Raw genomic sequence first — 18,583 nt, forward strand, 5'->3', positions numbered from 1 at the left:
CGGACTGCCTAGCAACGGAGGAAGGGGGGAGAGGAAGGGGAAAGTGGGAAGGCAGTCGCGGAGGGCCAGCCACGCTGCCAGCTGGCAGACGCCACCAGCAGGGCAGCGCCTGACCAAGCGGTCCGGCAGCTGGCGACGTGGAGGGGTGTGAATTTGTAGGTCACTCACAGCCGCGGTGAGAGCCGCTCGGGCAGTCTTCGGCACAGGCCCCTCCGCTGGTGCCAACGGCCAAGTGGGTTCGAATCGGGGTGGCGTCAAGGGGCAGCTCAGTGCCAGGGGCAGCTATTGCTTCAGCCGCACGTCTACTAAAATCGGAACGATGCAGAGAAGATTACACAGTACAACAGACCTTGTACTGGATCGTTGCATTCATTTAAGTGGCAGCACAGCTCCTCTGTCTTGTATTTAGATCACTTAGTCACTGTAATCATCAATGAGTATTGAGCTTTTCGCGAGGTCATAAGAAAAAGACCACAACGGGTAGCAGACCTTTTCTTACCCGGTTTCTGTGGCTTTTGGGACGCAAGTATCCAGCTGTCAGCCCTGCTGCTGCAAAGGGGCAGATTCAGCAGGAATCCAAGTGTTGAATTGTCTTCCAGTTGGGGAGTGAGAATGAAGAGACAGCGAGAAATAGGGCTTTGGGGAAATAGTCCACATAATTGAATTTAAAAAAGCAGTGTAAAAACAAGGAGGTACTAGTGGAGACATTCTAATTTGTTGCCATGCTCCTTTTGGCAGTAGACTGCAAAGCTCTTGACTTTTGACTGTTTATTCCTTATTTTCTGGTTGTTGTTTTATTTTTTGCTGCCCCACGTCAGACAGCATTGAAAGGCCACCCACACAGTGCAGAGAGTTCAGATCAAGGTCTGGCTCCTGGCGTTCACTCCTAACGGCTCTTGTCCGCATCTGCAAAGATTTCCAGCAGTGGGTTCTGAAACCCACAAGGAGGTGTTACCTTTAACCAGACAGCAGTGTCAACCGGGGAGCCTGAAGGTCAATAGTTACCATGGCTGACAATCTAGGCTCTACAGCCACCCACCCCTCTGTTAGGGCAACGTCTTTTGTTTTACTGCTTTGACCTCAACAAAGGGATCCTGGGAGTTTTTAAGCATGTCAGAATCTTGTGCGTCACTAAAACGTGCAACCAAATGAGGAGCTGGCTTAGGTTCTGGTCATTTGATGCCAAAGGAATAAATAAAGTGGGAGAGATGAGTTCCACCAAGCACACTGATCAAAGCTGAACGCTGGATGGAATGCAGCCTTCTGCATCTTGCACATCTTTCACAGGCAGCACAGCGACAATAGAAAGTCCTCATGCAGACAAAGCATGGAGCAAAATGCCACAGCTCTTATAACGGAATAATAACCTTGTCCAGGACGTCTGTTTTCCCTGATTTTTTTAAATATATTAGACTATGCAAACAGACTGCTGCTTCTGTGTTAGCAACCGAGCATCCTGTCCTAACACTGGGGCATCACAGCTCCTTCATTACTGACTGCTGTCCAGAACAGCTCTCAGGACTGCGTCAGCACCACAGGCAGCTTTCAGCTGAGTAACTGAGAGAGACTGAGGGTAGGCACACCCCAGGCACTGTACAGGGGCGTCACTCGCAGTTATTAATGGGAAGCAGGTGAGGCTATAGTCTAGGTCCTTCCTTGCTCACTGGCTGGTGGTGCTTCTTTCAGGTGGGTTAGGCAGAGAACAGAGGGGGTTTTCTGGGTGGTCCCCTCACAAACACCCCCTCTGTTCTTGCACGTTTCCTTTTAGGGGAATAGCAGCATTGGCTCCTGGGTCCGCGCTGTTGTCTGGCTCCGTGCAGGAACACAGCTGTGCGCCAGCAGGATTGTGTGATGGTTTGTGGGTTTGGTTTCCAAACTGTGGCTTAAGGGCCTCGATGTTCTCCCAAAACAGCTCTCCCCCTCCCACAAAAAATAACCCAACCAAAAACTCTTGATACACTTCTCCCATTGTCCCTCATCCACCCTTGGTCTAGTTATTCACTTTGGCCTGAGATGTAAGGAAGCTCAGTAGTTCCTTGTCTATAATAAGCCACCATTTCAAATACAGAAACTCGTCCATCAGTCAACATCTCCCACCACCTTTCACTAACGCTACACAAAATGCACCGCTCCCTCTGGGAGGCCTGGCCACCAACATGCATCAGAATCGTGTGTCCCAGAGAGGAGGACAGAGGGTGGATGGAATTTTCCTGGGAATCATGTACCCTTATTAGTGTCTCAATGTCAGACTTCCATCCTCTGTGAGGTTTCTAAGAATTCAGTCTTAAACAGAGATGGAAAAAGTAGATCTATCTGAAGAGAATAGATGTTAAATGAAAAACAGAACAGGGCTGCTGGCCTTGTCCACACTGTGCCTTGCAGAAGGCTTCATCACACAGCCCACTCACACTTTAAAAAGTCACAATTTACTCATGTGTAGGCTCTGTGCTTTTAGGCAGACACTTTCTGCATGCATACTTTTCACAGATACTATGGCAGGCATAAAAATTGCAACCCCGAGTAATAGCAATATGCAGACTGCTGGCTGGAAATTACAGCTTTGGATGACATTTTTACTCAGTTTCTAAAAATCAGGTTTCTCTTTTTACGTTTTTTTAAGAGTATTCTTAGTCATCTTTTGCACTTGTTCTCTAGCAGCTCAGCTTTCATTGCAGTGGCTCAGTGGGGAGGTAATTTCACAGATACAGGTCCTGCTTGCTCAGTGGTATTATTGGAATTCATAGTGCTTATCAAAAGCTATGTGCAGGTCTTTCGATAGCTCATTGATGTGAGTTAAGGCGCCTCACTGTGCCAAAACTTGTTGAGGCTGCTTAACAGAGAAAGCATTTATGTTTGGTTTTAGTGAAAAATCCCTTTTCAGTTTGTTTGACAGACAAGACAGGAAGTAGGAACAGCAAAGTGCCACTGGCAGTCTGAGCTCTTGGCTCCTGGGTTCAGTTCTGGACTGGGGCACATTCTGTGTGGAGTTTCCATGTTCTCCCGACTGGCTCACCACCTTCCAGAGACGTGACGTGTGGATGAATTGACATCTCTAAATTGTCTCGGTGTGCACGTAGGTGTGTGTGCACCCTGTGACGAAATGGGGTCTCATCCTGCTTCTGGTCCTTCGGGGGTAATCTTGTTGTTCATCCTCGCAGGAATTCAGGCACTTTTATTTGAAGTGTAGACTTTTGAATTCTGTTTTATATAGTTTCTTCCCATTTTATTACTTATGGTTAAACTAGAAATACTACTCTTGCCTGAACTACAATTTGTTTTTTATTACTTAAATGTTCTTTCCAGGACTTAAGTGATTCAGATAGAAGCTAGTGTTTATCCAGAAAGAAAAAGCCACTTTTATTTCCAGTGTGCAAGACACAATTTCTCCTCCTGTAAACTGCTGACATCTGGAGTTTCTGTCCATGACACTGAATGAGAAATACATGTAGTCGATGAGTAAAGATTGCTGTTTTTTTTGTATTATGTGTTTGAACCAAAATGGAAACCTCTATACACTTTTTTGGGCGAGTGTGTGATGGCTTAAGGGGTGTGGAGGGCGTCATAAATTTGACCGAAGGGGTCTGTCATCTCCTCACTCGGGCCTGCAGCTATTTCGAGAAGAGGATGCTAAGTTTCCAGACGGCACAACGAAAAAAAATCAGACAGCTGGAACTGCGAAGACAGACTTGCAAGGTTGTTTAACTTGTGGGCCGGTCAGTCATTATCATCAGGTGGTTCTGTCGTTCTGCAGACTGTCCCCCGCAGTTGAGTGAGTCAGAGGCTGAGACTGAGTTCCAGCTGATCCAGCTGCTGCTGTACTTACTCCTTGTTCAGCTGGGTAGTTTGCAAGGGGCCACGAGCTTTTTGCAATTTCACTCAGAGTTAAAGAAATCCAATTCACTGGAAATTAAGATACTTTCAGAGGTTAAAGGATATGCAGCCTACACTGCAGGGATATCAGTGTAGCCAGGAGCTGTTTTGCTGGATATAACTGGATAGTCCCAAGAGCTTTATCACACAGTGGGATACTGTGTGTAGTAACACTACTACTAAACGAGAAGCTGACCAGAGGTCTTCAGTATGTAGTGTGTAAATAAGAAACAAGCTGATTCTGGTTCAAGAGCAACCACATGGATGCTGCAGATCTGTATTCACATCAAGGGAGAAACTACAAAAATGTGGGGGGAAAGAACATGCAAACTCCAGACATACGGTCCAGCCAAAAACTGAACCCAGAAGCCAAGAGCTGTGGGGGAAGGGGCTCTAACAGCCAGGAGAAGAGCTTGACGTTTGAAAAATGATCTGTACAGTCCTGGACGTCAAGGGATTTTTGGGAAATTCAGATTGGTAGATTTCAAGCTTCCCGTTTTTTGTGATAAGCACTGCTTTTTAATTGCACAGGCTACAGTATGTGTTTCATCTGGTATTTTCTCATCTGCTGCCAAAGGAATATTGAAAGGTAGATCATATACAATAAAGCTTTTTTGCAGAGGTCGAGCAACAAGCACATGTGGGTATCACTGATTATATAAGTGGGTGGGGAATGTAATGTTTAGCACAGCTTGCAAAACCTTTTTACCAGCACACTGCTGGATTGCTTCACTCCTAAGCTCTTCCTCATACCAAACTCTTCAGAGAAATGATTTAGTTGTCATGAAAAGGCATAAGCCCAGGTGGCACTATGGAAGATCAAGAATAAGTGAATGCAGAAGTGCAGATGAATATTCAGTAGTCTTCCAATAGCTCACACCCAGTGATATTCTCAAGAACTGAGAACTTTAGTATTTTCATGTATGAGAACAAAATAAAGGAAAGGCAGTGGTTAAGTCATTTATCTAAAAAGTTTGTGCTTCACACGTTTACTCCTTCAGGGATTTTTGTTATCGATTTTCTGAATCATCAGGTGGTAAAGACACCTCAGCTTCAGTCAGATGGGCGCTGTGTTCAGTCACTGCTGTTCCTCCCAGGCGCTCTTCTGCTTTCAGTCTGTTCTGGTGTATCTGGGGCTGCGTCTGCTTCTTAACTTCAGCTGCAGGGAGGGGGGTCTGCTTTGTAATGTAAATAGAGGCACACGCAGCAGCTCAGTGGGTGCAGATGACTGCAGGAGAAGCCTTTGCCAGGGTTTCTGGAGAGCGCCCCTTGCTATTGTCTGTGGTTGACCTCTGGCCTCGGTGAGAGAGACTGCGGAATGAGCACCAGCAACGTTCTGAAGCCAGGACCCTCTGCAGAGCGCAGATAAGGCTCGGGGGCTGGCGCATGGCAGCTGCCTGGCTACAAGATGCGCAGAAGCGGGGCAGCAGTGTGGCTGCAGGGGTGGAAGTGCGCGCAAGAGCTGCAAGGCGTGCTGCGTCGCGTTTCAGAGGTGTGCTGCAGCTCTTCGCGTGTGTGATGTGACTTCCGAGAAGTCAGCCTGTCTGGTTAAACACGCTGTCGATTAACCAGCCTGAGCGACTGTACCCCGTCCCAGGAGGATTCCAGTCCTTACTTTAAAAAGAAACTGATACGTTTTGCAGAAATGCATTTCTAAATATGGGGCAGGAGAGGCGGGAAAGGCCCTTGCATTAATACTCTGTGGTCAAGTATGTACTGTGATGATATAAACGACAGAAGGAATAGTTTGTGGTTTGCAAAAAAATCTGTATTTTACAGTAGGCATTTGCTTCTTATGTGGCTTCTTTGCATGGCGGCATTTAGGTTCGGTTCCCTTTTTAACCTGGAGAATGTATTTATCACAAAGGAGTAAGTGCTGGCTGTCACGGTGGTTAGCACGGCTGCCTTGCAGCGATGGGGCCCTGGGCTGCTACAGTATCTGCATGGAGTTACGTATGTTCTTCCTGTGTTTGCATGGGTTTCCTCCGGGTAATCTGATTTCCAATTTTTTTTTTTTCTGCAGTCCAAAGTCTTGGTTTATTGGCCCTGGTGCGAGTGTGTGTATCTGTGTTTGTGTCTGTGTCTGCCCTGTGATGGACTGGTGTCCCATCCAGGGTGTATCCTGCCTTGCGTCTGTTGCTCGCTGGGGTAGACTCCAGCTCCTCTGCGACCCTGAATTGGATCAGGTGGTTATAAAATGGACGGACAGATGGAGAAAGTGCTAAGTGTGGTACGAGTGGACAGTGGATCCTGCAGGAGAGAAAAAAACCCACTGTGAATTGACAAGTGGCTCAGCCAGAATACTGACACAAGGGTCTTAGCAGCCAATTAATGACTGGCAATTCTAATTAAAGGGGGCATAAAAAAACATCTTAAAATTGAGTAAAAGTCCGCCTGTGTTCCCATAAAGTACCTCGTTGCCTTCCGTCATGGTACCGAAGCCATTTGTAGAGGATGGGGAGAGTCGGCGTGGAGCCTCTTATCTTGCAGTGGAAATACACGCAAGACGTGCACTTTGAGTTGAAAGGAGCAAGTTGTGCTGTCTTCTGGGGGGTGACCTTTGACCCAACATGTGATGGAGACAGTGACCCATGCTGGCTGGGCTCCGGCAGATGTCTGAACAAGAGGGATGGAACAGGGTGTCCAGACGGTAGAGCTGACTTCACTGCTGTGTGCCAGGAAAGAGAGGAGCAGGAAACAGTTATTGATTGGACATGAGAGGTAAATTACTTGATTGACCCGCAGACAGGATATGAGCACTTGCATGGAGAGAATATCGACACAACTCAGTTAGAGTAAATAAATAACACCCCTGATCTTTCGTGGGTCATTACGGTGAGGGATTTGTTAAAGGGTTTCTCAGAATCATTTACCGTAAAGTCAGACCAAAAGCTTTATTCCGTATTAACAGTTTCACTGCAGACACGGGAGACCAGAAAACTAGAGATTCCAGTTCCTAATGTTTCCGAGTTTGAAAATCACTTATCGGAGGTTTTCCATCAAGGTATGGGAAGAGAGAGGGCTTACGAGCCAGGCTACTTTAAAGCCTTGAAGTCTGGCACTGAGTATCAGGATTGAGTGTTTTAAAAGTACAACTAATACTCCCTGTTCCCTGTTAAATAGGAGTTTTAATCTTGGTTTTCCTTAAATCAATTTGCTGGGCTGTTTTCCACCAAACCACCACAATTGGATTATGATTAGTAGCATCAAAAATCGAATTTCCCAGTGTGATGTGGGATAGGGATCGGGAGTCTGCAAGGGCGTAGTGCCCTCTGGTTCGTGCGTCATTGTTCTTTCAGAAGAAGTCCGCTAAGGGGACATTGTCAGTGCCTTTGAGGATTTTGAATATTGTATCAGGTCCCCTCACCTGTTCAAGACTGAGATGGTGTTCCTTCAGCCTGTCAGTGAAGGACAGTCTGTCAAGCCCCAGTATGTATCCTGTTGGAACTGAAATACACACATGCAAAACTCTAAAAATGGGATTTCATTATTTCCCACTGGGCAACTTACACTGGCACATTTTTCAAAAAGATGCAAAGAAATGCAACTTAATGTTTTAGCTCCACTTTTCTCCAGCAAGAACACACTTCTAAAGTACAAGCTCAGAGAAAAGACTGTTTCGTAAATCAGGCTGAGACCTGGTCGTGAACACCAGCCTTTCTTTCCCCTGCTTGTGTTAGCTGTAAACAATCTGGCATGTGATCTTCAGACATTAGCTGTACACATTAGTCTCCCTGCCCCCACACCACGCAGTACACCAACAACATTCTTTTATATAGCGCCTTTAAAAGTAGTTTCTCAAAGCACTTTACAGGAAGGTGTAAAAACAGTTAATAAAGATAGGATATAAAAATAGCACGACAGACGCAAGGAGCAGATGCAGGCAACAATTACATAAAAGCCTTGTTAAACCTGAAGAAGAAGGTTTCGAGTTTGGATTTGAAGGCATTGAGGGAAGGAGAGTCTTTGGGGACATCCTTGGGGACAGAGTTCTGGGGCAAAGCAATTTCAGTGGTAGAGCAGTAATTCCATTCCAGCAGCAGTGCAGTAACCCTGCAACTCATTTACTGTGGCTGTTTGGTTTTTCATCACATTAGATTTGACCTACTAACTCTTCAGCCATGTTGCCTCATAGTTTTACTCAATTCCTTGAGGGCCCAGTGTCCTCTGGCTTCTATTCCAACCTAATACATTCCATGACTTTATTTTCTGGGTCTTATTCTTTAATTTACAGCATTTATTGTAATACTTGTTTTATAAATACAGTGACTTGTAAAAGGCACATAAAATATGTGACTTGGAAAATAATTCAGTTAATTGTTGACCTGACCTCTCTGGTGGTAAGACAAGCCAGCGGGCCCCCGGCCCTCCAGGGAGCGGGTCCTCCCCTCCCCGATCTGGCCGCGGTGCAGGTTCTGTGATCGGCGTTGCCACGCGCCTCAGCGCCTCTCTGAGGGCGTCTCCGCTGGTGATGAATTAGCCGCGCGGGCAGGCACTGTGCCGTTGTGATGGTAATGTGGCACACGCCGCCGGCCGAGCAGGTGCTCCACAGCCAGGGGGGCGCCTCCGTGAACCACCTTGATGTCATGAGCCCCCCACACACAGAGCACAGCCCTCCCCCCCTCCTGTCACCCTGTCTGCACTGATTAATGACTGCTCTGTGGGGTCTGTCCTAACTTCTCCTTTCTCCGGGCTTTGTCCTTTCTGTGCTCCGTGCTGTTACACTTCCCCAGAATGGCAGCCCTCCTGCCAGAGTGTGCCTGGGCCTTTTTCATGAATAACGAGGGGCTTGCACCAGGCTCAAGACCCCAGCTTTCGCTGAGTGGAAGTATGATTTCCATCTGAAGAGATTTAAATCCCTTTCTTAATGAATCTCCTCATTTTGCTGCAACTGGGGCTGATGCCTGCCTGGTGTGATCTATAGGTAGCGGTAGACCAGTGGTGCTGCCACATGAGTCCTGTTTTTCTTCTGTTAATTTCCAGTCGGCTATATTTTTTAACATAGAAATTCCATTGTTAGGGCTCTTAGTGTGTGAGAGACACAGGAAAGGCGCAGAAAATCCTCCAAAATGTGTATTGCTGTCCAATTTCTACTAGCCGCCAAATGAGCTAAGTGGGGAAGTGGACGTCCTCTCAATTAAAATCTTCCTTAAGTTCCCTTGTGGACCCCAGCTGATGCCATGGCTGCTTGGTGAAGCAAAACGTACTCAGTCTCAGCACTACTACTACTCAGCCAGCAAGTTAAATATGGTCCCAACCTTTTCCTCAGACTCCACAAAATGCTTCAAAAGCAGTCTTCTGGTGGCAAAGTCTGGACTTGAACCAGCAACTTATTGCCCACCCCCCACACCAGGCTATGGGTCCTGTCCTCATTTATGAACAGCGGCTTTTACCAGGCAAACCACTTGAGAACTCCTCCTCCATCAGCCATCCCCTTTCCTGTCCATTCATCCATCCATTAGTCATCACAGAGACACTCATCCTCATGAGGGGTGTGGCAGTGGAATTGTGTGCCAGAAACACAGGGGTCAAGAGGGCGCAGAGGCCCTTCATCTAGTTACTGTCTCCCTGAATTTGGGCTACATTCAGGTCCATCTTGGGAAATTCAGATCCCAGCCAGCATGCCTCTGGGAGTCTGGGGATAAGCGGAGCACATAGAGCAAATTCATACGAGCTTGGTGAGAACATGCAAACTCCACACAGACACGCACATGGATCTGTTATGCCATTGTGCTGTCCATTTCCGTTTTCTCCGTTAGACATTCTGGCACAGTCTGTGATGTGCAGCTCACAGTGCCCGCAAGCCTGCCAGTCTCATGTGGGTGGAGGCTGAAAAGGGCTTATTGAACCCCCAACAGATTCAGCTCTCTCAGGTCTTCTCAGTTTCTGTTTTAGAGATTTTGCACAATTGGTTCGCTGACCTGCCTGCCTGCTGTTTAGGATTAACATGGGATGCAAAGCTGGTTGCTTACAAGACTGTTGCTTAATAATGGCTTTGGGAGTCTAGCGCAGCCGTAGCTGTGGTGTCTACAAGCTCTTACTTCACACTTCACTCTGCCACAGTGTGCAGTCCTTTCCAATCGTGCAGGAAGAAGGTTCAAGACAGAGATCCAGATAAGCCCACCAAGGGAATTGATTTCAGTGACTACTTATTATTTCTATTAACAGCTGTAGTGGAGGAGTCTATTTTAAATAGAAATATTTCCTGTATTTCTTTTTGTTACAAAGGGGACTTGGTAAATTGATCTTTCATGTCGTGATTATCTCTGGTGTATGGCTCACTGTGAGAAATAAGGTGAGCAAAACGAAAGGGCGCCTACTTGGAGGACCTGATAGAATACAGATGTGAGCATCTGGATCTGCAGATGAAATATGTATTCGCTGCCCACTAATCCGACAAGATACGCTCCTGTCTAGTGCAAATCTGGGACCAGGCAATGCTTGAAAAACTCACTGAATCCCTCTATAATGGAGCATCTCTTGCCTTTCACATTAAAACGACCAAATACCAATATATTCCATTTCTTCTTCATCTTCTTCTCTGTGCCTTTTTGTCCTGCTCTCTTTTGTCGGGCTGCCTATTTTTATTTACAGTAGGACATTTTATATAAGTGCTTTCTGATTCAGTGTGGCTTCCTTGAAAGTGATTTTCCCCATGAACCTGATCTTCAGAGAAATCACCAGGACATTTCAGCACAGACTTCTGAGAAGGCGAAATGCCCCGCAGGGAATCAGTGTTCGCCGAGGTCTGGCAGAGTTCCCGTCATGTGCAGTTGATAAATGATTGAACTCTTTGCATGCTATGCCGACTCCTCGTGGAATGTAGATCCTGTCACATGCTGTATCTGACTGGAAAATGACTGTGGTCCTTTGGTTGCCGTTTCATTTTCTTAAGATTGGAAATTGTCCATTTTTCTTTTTCCTGGGCTACCCTTTCAATTGGGAGTCACCAGTTTTTCACCAAACTGGCTCCACACTGGGGGCTTTGAATAATCGCAAAGAGAAACAAGTTCAACACTCCTGCCGTTCTCCCCACTGTGCTCTCCATCCTGCCTTACAGAAGAGGTTCTAGGAATTGGAGAAAGGGAATCTCATCTGTGACAGCACCCAGGCTCACAAGTGACAGGCAACGTGTTTTTCCTTCCTATACCAAGAGAACAAATGCTCTAGTCCAGTGTTCTTTACTGCTAATCCTTTTGGGCACAGAGTCCTCTTTGTTTCCTTCTATCCGAACTCTTAAGCAGTTCATTAAACTCATTGTTCAGGATAGAGAAGCAGTTAGATTTTCTTTTCAAGTCTACAGCAGACCTGTAAAGAGACCTAGGAAAGACGCTGGCTGCACCCCTTGAAGAGGAAGTTTTAACTTAAATAATAATCCCTTAGTGACAAGTTTTTAAGTGTCTAATTTCTGTGTATTTGTAATAAGGCATTTATACAGTATTTGAGACATAAGAAAAAGGCATCTGTTTGTGAATACATCAGCTATAACTAACCCTTTAATATAATGCTGGCTGTAGTATGCTTTGCCATTTCTCTGATTTCCGTGGCTAAGACAACACATTGTTTGTAGACACACCGGTATACACTTTACACCAGTCCACATTCAGAGCTGCACACAGGTCCTGTTAATCCTATACTCATTCTGACATAAGCTGACCCTTCCACAGCAACTGTGGAGAACAGGGCTCTGAACAATGAGGAAGCTGTGATCTATGGCGGACTGATATGCCAGGAATCACTTCTTGCACAATACTGTGCCTTTTCAGGGAGAGGAAAGAGGAAGATGAGAAAAAGCAAACAGTGAAGTGAGGAGCGGTGCTCCCTGGTGCCAGAGGAGAAGAGGACCAATAAGAGACAGATCTGCTGTTGGCAATGCCTCGTGGGTAATAAGAAGAAGTATTATCTCATGTTTAGCAATGTCATGGCACAGTGAGACAAAAGGCAGCAGTAAAAAGTCATGGCTGTATTTAAAGAAGAAAGTATCACTTGACTTTTATGTTACTGTAAATTCCAGTAAAATGAAGGATGGTGCACACTGCCTGCCGTCACGATCAATCAACGCTACAGGTCTGTCCGTGACACACAGAGCTAGCTCAGGTCTCCAGCTGGGTGCTTTTTCACCAGGGCCAAGCTAAAAGAACAAGCTCTTCCATCGTCGAGAGTATGGGACAGATTGGCCTAGTTCTTGCGCTGTTTTCTCCTTTATTTGAGGATGACGTTTATATTGAAGTCATCTATCTTTATTCTCAGTCACATCTTCCAAACTCTCCCATCCCAGCCCATGGGCAGCAACCAACAAAGAAGGTATTTCTGGGATGGATTTAAAAAATGCCCACGATTAATTCTGAGGGAAAGCCGAGAAGCAATGACTGTACACGATAAGGCCAGAAAATCTGTGAAACAGATGATTCTCTTGGAAGTTTAGTTTTCTGCTTCACTAACCTTTTTAATTAACAAAAAGTCTTGCATGGGAATGTTACCTGTTATTGCCTGAAAGTCCATAAAGCACAGTTAGATTCATATTAACAGTAGATGCAGTTGCACAGTAGATGTATATCAAGGATTTTAGCCTGTCGCTATCTCCACAGGGACACGTCTAGCTTTCTGTATGAATAGTTCCCCTACAAATGATTCACATAAAACCTGTGTGGTAGATCATGTAGATCCTCAGTATCTCTCACAATCATTTCTATAATAGCTCTTGTAAAACATTCATGTTTAATATTATGCAATGCAAAAGACAGACAACAAAAAGTAGATAACCACAGTGTTTCTTCAGGACAAAACAAGATGTACGATGTGTGATCAGATTGTTTTCCAAGTCCGACCTCACGGTACAGTATTCTGTAAGCAGGAGTGGAAATTTCTTCATTCCTCTACAATGCCCTCGGTGAACCTGCACACACTGCCAAGTGTTTGTGTTTAGTGCCTCCAGCATTGTCACTATAGTACATTACAAGCCAAAATAATGTCCAAAAACAACACTCTAATACATTTCATATGCTGGCCTCATGGATTTGGGAATATTTCGTAACATGGACAATTGGGCAGCTTTGCTAGACTTTTACTCAGGCACACTAAACTCGTGACGCTGGTTTTCTCTGCTCGCTTCTGCGCTCGCCATCTCTACTGTAACAGGAAGTTTATCGTGGTGAGATCAGGAAGTGGCGGTGAAGGTGTGGGGGGGGGGGGTTGGTGAGCAGCTGTCATGGTTTTTCTGCGTCGTCGGGTTGCTTTATGCAAAGGCATCAGTTCCACTGCGCAGTGGGTGGCCGGAAGGGGGGACCCCTGTGTGGGAGTGGATGGGCACTGGGATTCCGAGACCAGTTCCGTTCCGCTTGGAAAAGCCAGTGAAACGTCAATCCGATAACCTGCTATTGGAGGAACATGTAAAAGAGGGGCTCCCCAGCTTCTCCAGATGGTGCGATTAGATTGTGTCCTGTATTTATTTTGCCAGCTCATCTCACAGGGGCATCCCTGGAATTCCCCTGGGCAACATGCTCATTTGACTGCTCAGGCAAATTTATTTTATTAAAATCGCCCCTGCCCTCATGGAGGACAGTGAAAACCTGATTAAGCTCCTAGACGGCCTTTGGTCTGTGTGTGTAAGGGGACACCCTGCTTTGCCTAATGCAGCAGAGGTGAGTCTTGCTGATAACGATGTTGGGTGGAAACCCCAGTGCAGTCAAGCAGGGAGAAAGATTCCTTAACACAGACTCAGCTTAAGCCCAGACAAAATCCTGCCTGTGTGAGATGTGATCTCTGTCTGACTTCGTATGGATAGAAAGTAACTTTTTTCAAGAAACAAAGGCCCCTGTTTGATTTTTAATAATAAATCAATGAAAGCACTTGTGCACACACAGCATGGCAAGTGTCAGTCATCCAGAGGCATTTCTACTGAACAGTCTGCAGGCGGGTTTAAACCAATGAGAAAAAAATACCTCCCAGTAGGTCCCCACGGTTTATACAGTGTAGACCTGGGGTGAAACTGAAAGAAAAGGGGTGAGACCCATCCATGATGTCTCACATGAGAAGACATCCACTGAATGTTGTCTGGGGACTTTTTCTGCCTTCTGTCACTATTTTATTTTCCGAGCTCTGAACAAGCGCTGTTTTACTAGGTTCGTAACTGGAAGGTTGTGGGTTCGAATCCTGAGTGACATTGTTTTGTTGCTCTTGAGCAAGGTATTGCACGTGTGGGGGTTGCTGGGATAGGGACTGCCCAGGTGTAACGACAAGTACAAATGTAAATTGCTTCCAATTAGCTTAATTGAACAGCTGATGACTGAATTTCCCTTCCCAGTAGTTCAGTGGAATTAGGCCTTAATATGGTGTGCTTGACCTGTGACATCTCTGTCACATGGAGAGGTGCCTTGGTGCTCAGAAGAGGAGTTCCTTTGTGTAGTGGCTGACAGAAACCCACAGCTGTACCCGTGACAGAAGCAGAGTGAGCTCCATTCAGATAGCTCTGTGGCTTTCTTAATTAGCTGAATGGTGACATGCTTATTTTATAAGAAAAGAATTTCTCTTCATTGAATTACATGAGTTGTTTAATGGAGTTTGGGTGACCAGTGTTCTGTCCTGTTTTGCTATTCTGTGTTGAGGGGGTACGTTCCAGGGAAAGATTTCCTCCTGACCTAGGACTCCTGTATGTGTGTTTCACATTGTTCCCTGTGCATATTACATCGATTGAATGTGCTGTATTTAAATTTGAATGTGGAATATATATGGAAATGAGCCACACACACATTCGTCATGGGTAGTCCTGAACTAAAATCTCCAATCTACTGCCTCAGTACGTTGACCAGAGACACAGTGCTTTACCAGGTGATGTAGAAATTCTGCTCACAGATCCCATGAAACTGTTTGCAAGGGAAGGGGTGTCCGCTACATGTGACAGAGATGTCACAGGTCAAGCACACTATATTAAGGCCTAATTCCACTGAACTACTGGGAAATTCAGTCATCAGCTGTTCAATAAAGCTAATCGGAAGCAATTTACATTTGTACTAATTGTAACACCTGGGCAGTCCCTATCCCAGCAACCCCCACACGTGCAATACCTTGCTCAAGAGCAACACAGCAATGTGTCACTCAGGATTTGAACCCACAACCTTCCAGTTACGAACCTAGTAAAACGCCGCTTGTTCAGTGGGATTAAAAATACCAGGGCGTTTCTCGAAAAGAGTAGGGGTGTAACCCCGGCGTCCTGGCCAAATTTCCCATTGGCCCTTACCAATCATGGCCTCCTAATAATCCCCCTCTATGAACTGGCTACATTACTCTGCTCTCCCCCCCACTGAGAGCTGGTGTGTGGTGAGCGTTCTGGTGCACTATGGCTGCCGTCGCATCATCCAGGTGGGGCTGCACACTGGTGGTGGTGGAGGGGAGTCCCCATTACCTGTAAAGCGCTTTGAGTGGAGTGTCCAGAAAAGCGCTATATAAGTGTAAGCAATTATTATTATTATTATTATTATTATTATTATTACACCCTGAAGCCCTGGGTATATTCCACTCTGGGCCTGAGCAGTCTGGCCTCTTCTCCACTGGTGCCCAAGTGTGAAGAAGTCCCTACCTTCAGTTCCCCGGCGCCGAATCGGCTTCGTGTCCGAGTGGTTTCCCCTCCACGCAGGTCGTGCCTGAGGATGGGGGGGAGTCAGGGTTGGGCAACCCTCGCTCTGAACCCCGGCCCCCAGGCCAGTGCACCCCTTCCCCTCCCTGGCTGTGGGGAAGGGTACGGAGGCCCCCGAGTGGGCCAGTCGTTTCGGCTGCAGCTTCACGTGCTGCTGTCCGCCTGAGCCGCTGCCCTGCGGCCTCCACGACGCACCCTGAGGGGTGTGTGCGCGCCCGTGCGCGTGTGCACATCTACTGGTATATATAGAAAGGGAGAGAGTCCACTGGCACACAATTGCGCTGTAGTGCGGATTACGAAAATCCAGTCAAGGGCAGAAGAAATGAGGGAAAAAAACCAGAAGATCAAAAAAGAACGTTTAATCTTTTTTTAGCCCATTATAAACGCCACTCCCCAAAAATAAAACGATAAATATAGCCCAGCAGCTTCTAAAAATAGAACATTGGAGAGACCAGTGCTGCTATTAATAGCTGTGGCCATGAACTTCATTCTGTCAGCACTTTGCATGAAGACAAGCAATTGTCGCTGTGGAAAGAAAAGCCTTCTGTTCCCTATTTTTTTTTCCCCTGGCTTGACGTCAGCTTTCTTCCCAGTCCTGCTGTAGACTCTCTCACCCGGCTGAAGTACAGGCCGCAGTTGTGTCTGGCAGTGAAAGCGTCTCATGAACGCTGCTATTGTGCCTCAGGGGGCCTCAGGGCATTCTGTATAATTTTCCATAGTTACCAGCCACTGTTAAACACGTAGCTCTGCTTGGTCGACATCAGAGCTCACAATGGGCCTAATAACACACCTTCAGGGATTACCTGGAACAGATCATGTTTCTTTATTTATCACCTCTGTTGCTTGTCTGCAGCCTTTATCCTTTGTGTTCTTTTCCATCTTCTCAATGAATTCCCTCAACTGTCTGACTCCAAAACAGAGGGATTTATTCTTTTTTTTTCCCCCCCAAAGTTATTTTTGTCCGCCTCCCTCGTCTGCACAAAAAAACCTGTAAACGCAGTGAAAAGGCCTGTTTATAAGTGGTGGGCAAGAAAGGCGTCTCAGTCATGCGGGCAGTAGCAGCAGATTTTGTCTCTGCACGACCATGCTCAGCAGTTTGTTTTTTGTTCAGTGAATCATGTGACGGTGTTCTCACTAGGCCTCAGTCTTACAGCAGACTCAGTTTGTGGTGCTACAAAGTCCCCCCGGCTTGTACTGTACCAGTTTGCTGTACAAACTGGGTCTTGTTGTCTGGACAGAGTATTCAGGGGTCTGCCAACCATTTTAACTGAAGGAATCCTGCAGGAAGAAATTCTGAAAGCGGAATATCTGACAAGATTGTCCAGTCCCTGAAATTTAGACATGTTTTCACAGAAAGAATGCATGCAATTAGTTTATCTGATGCTCCAGACTTTTGTAGAAGAATATTTGATTGACATTTTCGATTCTGGGAGGCAGGGTGACTTAGTGGTCAGTATGGCTGCCTCACAGCGCTGGAGCCCTGGGTTCGACTCCTGGGGTGCTGTCTGTGTGGACTTTGTATGATCTCCTTGTGTTCTCATAGGTTTCCTGTGGGTGCTCTGGTTTCCTCCCTCAGTCAAAAGGAAAATACGGGTAGGCTAATTGGGTTCTGTAAAATTGGCCCAGGTGTGAGTGTGTGTCTGCCCTGCACTGGACTGCTCCATGCTCCTTGCACTCTTTGTGTAAGGGTCAAATACATGACAGAGACTGGTGCTTCATACAGATGACACAATGCAGCAACGTCAATATAAGAACAAATACATTAAAGCACCCAGACACAAGAATAAACACTTTGTAATCTATTGTTGAACAAAGGAAATCAAAGTGATGTTCTATAGCTGGATTTCACTGTGTTGTCACTTTGTTACCCCCGTTGCCATGAGATGACTGAAAAAGCACAGCATACCTAGGTCAAGCATGTCTTATAAAACACTAAAGCAAACTTGCAATGTGCTGTCTGAGTCTCTTTTAATATGGTGCGTGTATGATTTGGTGTTTGTTTTGAAGTGCAGGGATTGTCAAACGGATACAGCAAATTCTGCTTCTGATCCTCCTGTGGTCTTGCTGACGTGACCTCACTGCCTGTTCACAGTCGCTGCGGTGTTGCAATCCAGGGCAGAAGGCATCAGAACTCCTTGTACCTTCAGACTGGCCATAAGCACATAATTGGTTTGCTTTATTTAGCCCACACCTGGTTTATAACATTGCAATAAAGATCCATACTGCCCAGATTAATGCAATCAAAAGAGACCTAGACCTAGCCTGTTGCCTTTTGATTAATTTAGCTGTGCACTGCTGATGGTACAACAGACACGTAGCAGGGCTCCATTTAAATCCTCTTTTTTGCGTTCTTTAAAATTGCAGCCACAGCTTCGTCCAGCTGTCTCTTTCTCATTACCAGCCACAAGGACCTATTCCTGGGGGGAGTCTCTGCCATTGTCTTGCTGGACACTCTGTAGTTAGAACGTCTGCTAGCCTCACACAGGCAGACAGGCAGGGTGGCAGTGTGTCATTTTGGCACAGAGCTGGGCAAAGTGGGGAGGTTCTGCTGACTGGGCTGTCTGTGTCTGTCAGGAAAAAAATCAGAGCTGCTTCTCTTTTCAAAACTGGTGCCAGTTTTCCCTCCTTGTTCCCTACAGTAGTTTTTCTGGTCTCATAAATAACGCAATTAAAGATATCTACCGCAGTGGGAGTGTGTTACTATATAAAGTGTGACTGGGTGCATTACAAAAGGCAGCACTAAGTGTGATGATCACCCCCTATGCTAGATAAAGCCTTGTGTAATGTTTCAAGAGCCCTGCAGGATGGGGGTGCCTGCGGTTTCGGTTCTTATAATACAGTGTGTTTCAGGGGCATATGTAAAGATGGGGGGCCTTGGGCTAATATCCCCTAGTGCTAAATACACCCCCCCCCACTAACTGCAAACTCTCCCTTCTGTATCATCTTCCATCTGTGACTGTGTGGTGTGCTAGGAGCAGGGTCGAGCCATGCACAAATACAGTGAACTTTACTTGTTCTTTGAGGAACACCTGCATCTGCATTTTCAAAACAGTCCTTTGGAAAGTCCAAAGCCTTGTATCG

General features: G+C 46.2%; 1 long non-coding RNA gene across 2 annotated transcripts; it reads right to left on the minus strand.

Moving 5' to 3' along the window:
* Nucleotides 1-833: 833 nt before the first annotated feature.
* LOC148638946 (uncharacterized) lies at nt 834-16,004 on the minus strand. Of its 2 annotated transcripts, XR_015930828.1 has the most exons (4): nt 15,446-16,004; nt 7,238-7,317; nt 6,284-6,538; nt 834-6,120 (listed from the first exon to the last, which is right to left on the minus strand). It is a non-coding gene; the product is annotated as an uncharacterized LOC148638946 (long non-coding RNA). The 2 variants fall into 2 exon arrangements; XR_015930827.1 differs by having other exon boundaries at nt 834-6,538; nt 15,446-16,002.
* Between the last annotated feature and the right edge of the window lie 2,579 nt (nt 16,005-18,583).

The sequence above is a fragment of the Lepisosteus platostomus genome, chromosome 27, assembly GCF_059453375.1.
Source record: "Lepisosteus platostomus isolate fLepPlt1 chromosome 27, fLepPlt1.hap1, whole genome shotgun sequence".
In the NCBI taxonomy this organism is placed as follows: Eukaryota; Metazoa; Chordata; class Actinopteri; order Semionotiformes; family Lepisosteidae; genus Lepisosteus; species Lepisosteus platostomus.